Source organism: Elephantulus edwardii, unplaced genomic scaffold (genome assembly GCF_000299155.1).
Source record: "Elephantulus edwardii isolate Elephantulus edwardi_28Jun2011 unplaced genomic scaffold, EleEdw1.0 scaffold00305, whole genome shotgun sequence".
NCBI lineage: Eukaryota > Metazoa > Chordata > Mammalia > Macroscelidea > Macroscelididae > Elephantulus > Elephantulus edwardii.
This window is the reverse complement of record NW_006400055.1, coordinates 255609-263432: the sequence shown is the minus strand read 5'-3', so window position 1 is coordinate 263432 and position 7824 is coordinate 255609. Positions and strand designations below refer to the sequence as shown.

General features: G+C 38.7%; 2 pseudogenes; one reads left to right on the top strand and one right to left on the bottom strand.

Moving 5' to 3' along the window:
- LOC102867133 overlaps positions 1–1997 on the bottom strand; it is a 5171-nt pseudogene extending 3174 nt beyond the window's left edge.
- Positions 1998–2066: 69 nt separating this feature from the next.
- LOC102866718 overlaps positions 2067–7824 on the top strand; it is a 28275-nt pseudogene continuing 22517 nt past the window's right edge.

The following is a 7824-nucleotide window of genomic DNA, read 5'->3' as shown; positions in this document are numbered from 1 at the left end:
GTTGATGGGCACTTAGGTTGTTTCCAACTCCTTGCTATTGTGAACAAAGCTGCAATAAACATGGGTGTGCATATATCTGCTTGGATATCTGGTCTGAGTGCATGGTTTAAAATTAAGAAAGGTGTGCATCAGGGTTGTATCCTTTCTCCATAAGTACAAGTATTCAATCTGTATGCTAAACAATTTATTCAAGAAGTTGCATTCTGTCAAGAAGAATGTGGCATCAGGATCAGAAGATTCTTATCAACAACCTGTGTTATGCAGATGACACAGGTTTCTTGCTGGAAGTAAAGAGGACTTAAAATGCTTCCTGCAGAAGAACAAAGACTATAGCTTTCAATATGGATTACATCTCAACATCAAGAAAACAGTTCTCACTACTGGACTTATAGACAATTTTATGATAGGTGGAGAAAAGACTGACATTGTCAACAATTCCTTCTCCCATGGAGAAAGATGACAATCTCTCATGTCATTTACTGCCTCTAAAATCTCCCTGAAGGGTCAGCTATGAGTCAGTTTGTCTTAATAGCACATAACAACAAACAACAATGAAAGCCTTTGGTATCAGCAGTGGGGAGATAAGGAGACATATTACATTGGATTAAGTCTGCAATCAGGAATCTTTCCAAATTATTGATAGGCAGTGATGTCAGTTTGAAGACTAAGACGTGTCTGAAGTATCATCTTTTTAATTACTTGCTATGCATCTGAGAGTCAGACAATAAATAAGGAAGACAGAGGGAGAATTGTCTTTGGCTGAGTATCCCATGGTTTGCCAACAGGAAAAAAATTAGAAATGTCTTGGAAAAAGGGCAACCAGAGTGCTTCTTGGAGGCAAGGATAATGAAACTTTGTCTTAAATATTTGGGGCATACTGCTAGGAGGCTATTCCAAGGCTATTCCTTGGAAAAATGCATCATCCTTAAAAAGATGGAGGATTGACAAAAGAGAGTATGACCCTCAACAAGATGGTTTGTCACAGTGACTACAGCAATGGGACTCAAGTGCATCAAAGATTATGAAGATGAAACAAGTTAGGACAGGATTCAGATCTGTTGTTCATAGGGTTGCTATGGTTATACTTGACTCGATGACACCAATTAATAATAATAATAATAATAATGACTAATAAGAGTTCTCTGGTAGCTTACTGGTTAGGAGTTGTGTTGCTAGTGCAAAGACATGTGGTTTAAATTCATGATCTTCTGCATTGGAGGATGGGCAATTTCCTCTCATGTGATTTACTACCTCTGAAAACCTGCTGAAGGGGTGAGCTATGAATTGGTTCTGACTCAACAGCACATAACAACAAACAATAACAAATGACTTATGAGGAAGTTCTAGTGGCCTAGTGGCTAAGGAATTGTGCTGCCAACCCAAAGTTAAGTGGTTTGAATCCATCTAGTTGCTGCACAGCAATAAGATGGGCAATCAATCTCCTCCCTTGTGACTTACTGTCTCTGAAAACGTGCTGGAAGGCCAGCTACGAACTGGTTCCTACTTGATAGCATATAACAACAGAGCCTGAGGTAGTTTTAGTGGCATAGTCTGTAGGGTGCTGTGCTGCTAACCTAAAGGCTACATTACTTTAGCAGTTCAAACCTCACAGTGGCTCTGTGAGACGAAGATGGGCAGTCTCTTCCCATACGATTACAGCCTCGGGAAATCTGCTGGACGCTCAGTTTTGAAACCTGCTGGAGGCTCAGTTTTGACTCACTTCTGACTCAACAGTAAGAATTTGGAGGGTGACTAATGACAATGGGTGCAAATAATTAAGCCCTTCAGTGAAAAGTTGGTAGCTTGAACTCATTCAGACAAACCTTGGCAGACATGCCAGGCTGTTTGCTTCCAAAGGTTCCCACCTTGAAAACTCTGTGAAGCAGTTTTACTCTTCATCCAAGAAGTTGTCAAGAGGCAAAATCAACTCAATGGCAACTAACTTACAGCAAATTGAATCACTGATGGTGCTATAGCCATCTTTTTTACGTGCTCATTTAGCGAAATCTCTGCTCAAGTCCTTTGCTCATTTCTTTCTTTTAAATCAGGTTGTTTGTCTTTTCACTATGAAGGTATGGAAGTTTTACACACTATTCCCTGGGACGGGGAGTCTCTACCCTAGACATTTTTCCATTGTCTGCCTCTCAGACAAGCAGAAATTTTGCTCTGACTAGAAACCTCATTCCCTGGCTTGCTGTTGCACCTGCAGAAACTCCACCCAGAGTGTCTGTATCCATCTCAGCCGTGGACTGAACACCACTCAAGTGTCATCTTCTGGCCACCTCAGCTTCTTTCTTGTATCTCATTTTTATTTTATTTTCCTTTCCCATTCCTTTCTTTGGTTTCCTTTTTAAATTACTTTTTCGGTTTCCCGTTGTTTTCTCTTTCTCCATCTTCTCTTGCTTTTTGCCTTTCCCATGTTTATGTTTATCTTTTTATCTTCCTTTTTGTTTTTATTTTCCTCCCTTTTGTACCCCTACCTAATTGTGTGGGTTTTGTCTCTTTTATTATCCACTCTTAGTTTAGGGAGTGGTGTATCTTTTTTTTGTTTTTGTTTTTGTTTTTGTTCCCGTCTAGCAACAGACAACCACAGCATTGTCTGAGCACCTGTATACTTCCTGCAGCTTTACCCACTAGACAAGGGTAAGCACTGGCTTCTGCATCACTTGTTTGATGATGGGCTGCCATTAATTGAAAACATGCACAGAAAACAGAGAACTACACACATGTCAATCCTCTATCACACAACTCAGGAGACAAAGAGATGACAGACTAAGAATTGCCATACAAATGAGTTGTAGAGCACATTCAAATTGTTTCATCAGAAAAATTAAAAGGAAAATAGTGAAAAGACATATTGGGGTACAAATGTTCATTTATGCCTCAGTTCTTATTTTCTTAGGGCATGTTCCAAGCAGTAGAATAGCTAGGTTATATGGAATATCTAATTTCAGATTTCTGAGGAAATGTCAAACAGTCTTCCAGAGTGGTTATACCACTGTACAATTCCACCAGCGGTGTATGAGAATTCCCACCTCTTCACATCCTCTCCAACATTTATTAGCAATGAATTTTGAACTAAAAAGTTGGAAGTTTAAATCTACCAGACTGCCTACCAGAGTGGTGGTACCATTTTACAAATCCACCAACAGTATATAACAGTTCCAATTCTTTCCAACATTTATTAGTTACTGTCCTGTTAAACTTTGCCACTTCTATTGGGGTAAGATGTATTTCATTGTGATTTTGATTTGAATCTCTCTTATTGCCAGTGATTTTGAGCATTTCTTTACGTGTGTGTTGGCCATCCAAATACCTTCCTCCATGAAAAAGTCTTTCCGTGTCTTTTGCCCCTTTTGTAATTGCGTTATCAGTCTTTCTTGTGGAGGTCTTGTAAGATTGTGTAAACTTTTGATGAGACTCTTGTCTGAGAATGTACTGCCAAATGTTTTCCCCCAATCAATAAGTTTTCTTTTCACACCAATGTTCATAGCAGCGTTATTCACCATTGTAAAAACGTGGAAATAGCCCGAATGTCAAACCACGCTTGAATGGATGGGGATGCAGCACACAGGAACAATGATTGTGTAAATCCCTATCTAACTTTGGAGGGATTGGAAAGCATAATAATAAGTGAACTAACTCAGTCCTATAAGGACAAATACAATAAGACTATTATTGTAGAAATAGATAACTAGTAAAAGATGTATGAGGATCTAAGGCGGGATGGGGGAGCAGAGGGGTGAGGATGGGTGGGGGTTGTATTCATAGTGTCATGCAATTTGATGGATAGAGGGAGAGGGGGTTTTAAGAAATGGGAAACATCTAGTGTTAAAACAAATGTATACAAACTTTGTAAGTCAACCAGTATAAAAAAATATATTATAAAAATAAAGCACATAACCACAATGTATTCAGGCAATAGGAAACTTCAAAGCACACCCACATACAACAGTACAAGATAGAAACTCTTTCAGAGGAAGAAATGCTATTTGAACTTCCTGATAAAGAATTAAAATGAATTATAGTTGAATAGTTTCAATGGATTGAGAGAAATTTGGGGGAAAAAACACCCCAACAGTAAAATTAAAGGAAAAAAGGGAACAATTAAAGAATGTTGGTGTTATGTGCCATTGACTAAACTATGAATCATAATGACCCTATGAACAATAGCCTTGAACCCTGCCCTATCCTGAGCCAATCTCACTGTTTCTGACACATCTGCCCTCATTGCCACAGTTATTGGGTCACTCTATCTCATCCAGGGTTGTCTTCTCCTGTGTTGACCCTCCACCCTTCCAAGCATGATGTCTGTCTCCAATGTCTGGTCCCTCTTGGCCTCTTGCACAAAATATGTGAGACAGAGTTCCAAAAACCCTACCTCCGAGGAGTAACCTGATTTCACACTCTCCAGGACAGACCTGTTTGTTCTCTTAACAGTCCGTAGTATGCTCGATAATCTTCTCCAGCAACACAACTAAAAGGCATGAATCCTTTTCCTATTATCCTTAATCATTGTGCAGCACTCAAATGCATAGCAAACAATTGAGAAGACCATGGTCTCAATCAGGTGCACCTTAGTGTCTAGTCTGATGTCATTGCTCTTTAGCATTCTGGAGAGTTCCCTGAGAGCTGAACTTTCTAAAACAACTCTTCTTTTGATTTCCTAACTGCTTGGGCTAAGAGTGTTGATTGTGGATACGAACAAGATGAAATTTAGTTTAGGTCTCTACTAGCAGCCACTGATAAAGGAGGAGATGGTGGGTGGGGTAGGAGAGTAGGACAAAAGGGATGCCAAATTGAAGGGGGGTGATGTGGAAAGGGGAATAAAAAAATTAAAGGATGTAAGGGGGAAATCAATAAAATAAATGAAAAATTGTTCTAGTTAGGTGCTGTTAACTACTACTTGAGAAGCATATGAGCATTTGAGAAACATATGAGCAGATGAGTAACATATAAGCAATGAGTGGCATATGGTACTCAAAGCATAGTAACTAATGGTAAGAACAATGTATTAAAACTTTACCCTGTGCCTTTGCCTAATAATGAGTTGAGCTGCCAATCTAAATTTGAGCAGTTTGAATCCACCAGGTGCTGCTCAGAATAAAAATGGACAGTCTCCTCTTATGTAATTTACAATCTCTGAAAATTGTCTGGAAGGTCAGCTATGAGTTTATTCTGACTCCACAGCAAAGAAAGAGAGAGAAGAGAAAACTCAAAATCACAAAGAACAATACATTAAAATTCAGTAAACTTAAGACTAAAATTTCAGAAATAAAAAAGACAAAATGTTGAACTGAAATTATGATTATAATTCCAAAATAAGAACACATGTACACAAGTACAAAGGATATACTTGAAGAATTGATGGAAGAAAACATCCTCAATATTGTGAAGAAGAGTAGATATGTATTCAAGGATCTCAGTGACGCTAGACCTCAAAAGAAAAATCATCATAATACAATTTTCCAAAATCAAGAACAAAGGATGATTCCTGAAAACAGTTTGGAGAGGAGAGCCAATATGAAGCTCCATATCACAATGGAACCAGCTGAAATGAAATTGATAATAATGGACTATTCTTTAAAGCTCTATTCTGATAAATTTGAAAACCTAGAGGAAATGGACAAATTCCTTGAAGCTCACACCCTATCCAGATTGACATGGATAGATGTAGAACACTTAAACAGACTCATCACAAAAGAAGAAATTGAGCAGGTCATAAAAAGACTTCCCCCTGCCCCCCAAAAAAAGAAGTCCTGGCCTAGATGGCTTCACTACTGTATTCTACCAAACATTCACAGAACTATCACTAACTTTCCTTAAATTATTTTTAAAAATAGTAAAAGAAGGAACACTTCTAGAGTCATTCTTTGAGGTAAGCAAAACTTTAATACAAAAAAACCTGGCAAATGAATTAACAAAAAAAGAAAATGATGAACCAATTTCTGTAATGAATATAGATGCATAAATCTTCAACAAAATCTTGCCCAATAGAATCCAATGGTACTAAAAAAAATAATTCATCATGACCAAATGGGATTCATAAATGGTATGCAAGGATGGTTCAACGTAAGAAATGCAACTGGAGGACTGACAGACCCCAGCTTCCAGCTGGAAATAAAGGAGGAAGCTTCAATAATTCAGAACCTCCCAGAAGAGCCATGGGTGAGCATTAACATTGCTGGCTGCAACAGTTCGATGTTAACATGATGCACCTCCAAGGATACGAGCCTGTACCCCTAAGTACAACTGATAACAGTGCATCCAAATTCCAAAATCAATCTCCACATAGTCTATATGTTTTCTATTGCCAAAGGAGCCCTTTAGATTTGTTGTTGTTGTTATGTGCTGTCGAGTCACCTGCGACTCATAGCGACCCTATAGTGAGAGAAGATCTTCACCCTGAGACCTACAGTGTCCTTTTCCAGCAGGAAGTAGCTAAGAGAATGTGGCGCCCTCTCATAATGAATCAGGGTGAAATCTCTCTCAGGGAGGAGTGACAGGGAATGGCAAAGGACACATGGACAAAGGAGATTAATCAGAACTGCTTTTGATGGGGACTATGACAACATGACAATGGAAGCTGACCCTCAGGGAATGCTGCTTTATTGGAAGTATTTTTGTGAACTTATTTTGCTTTCTTGGTTATATTTGTCTGATTATGTATAAAGGATTAAGAGACAAGGAAGAATGAATCCTGAAGAAAAGAAATAATGCTCATCTTGATGATCTCAAAATTATGATTTAAACAAAAGAGGGGGAAATGAGGGAAGCTGAATATCAAATTTACTAATAGTAGACCAAATGCTATATCAGGAAATGAGGGAGGCATAATACAAGCTGAAGGTCACCTTGTGGCACTAAGGTGTTCCTGAAGAGTCAACATTGTTCTTAGTTTGTATCAATTGAATCCCTCCCTCCTGAGATTAGCATAAAGAGGAACTGTGGCCGTATCTGTAAAAGACTTCACCATTATCCTTTGTTTTTGTTTTGTACTTCCTTATGATTTTACATTGCTTACCTTCCTTATGATTCTAAATAAATACTCAGAGAAGCATGGCTTGGGGGCTTCAGTCATGGGAACTGTTGGCCCTCTGTTTTTCACACTCTCTGTTCTATATAAAAAAAAGAAAGAAAAAAAAAGAAATGCAATCGATGTGATTCATCATATTAATAAAGTCAATAACAAGAACTACATGATCTTATCCATTGACGTAGAAAATGCCTTTGATGAAATCCAATACACTTTCCTGATTAAAACACTCCTCAAAATATCAATAGAAAGAAATTTCTTCAACATAGTAAAAAGTATATATGTAAAACCAAAAGCCAACATTATTCTCAGTGGATAGAGCCTAAAGGCATTTCCACTGTGAACAGGGACCAGACAAGAATGCTCACTTTCACCACTCCTATTCAATATTGTATTGGAAGTATGTGCTAGAGCAATATGACAAAATAATGAAATAGGAGGCATTCAGATTGGCAAAGAGATGGTTAAACTGTCACTATATGAAGATAGAGCTCTGATGGTATAGTAGCAAGAAGCTGCACTGCAAACTTGAAGGCATGCAGTTTGAGGCCACCAGCTGCTCTGTGGGAGAAGGATGGACTGTTTTCTCCTATGAGATTAACTTCTTGTTGTTGTTGTTGTTATGTGCCGTCGAGTCGTTTGCGACTCATAGCGACCCTATGCACAACAGCCCTAAACCCTGCTCCATCCTGCGCCAACCACACTGCCTCTGACACACCCATCCCGATTACCCCAGTCACCGAGTCAATCCATCTCATAGAGGGTCTTCCCCTCCTGCGCCGTCCCTT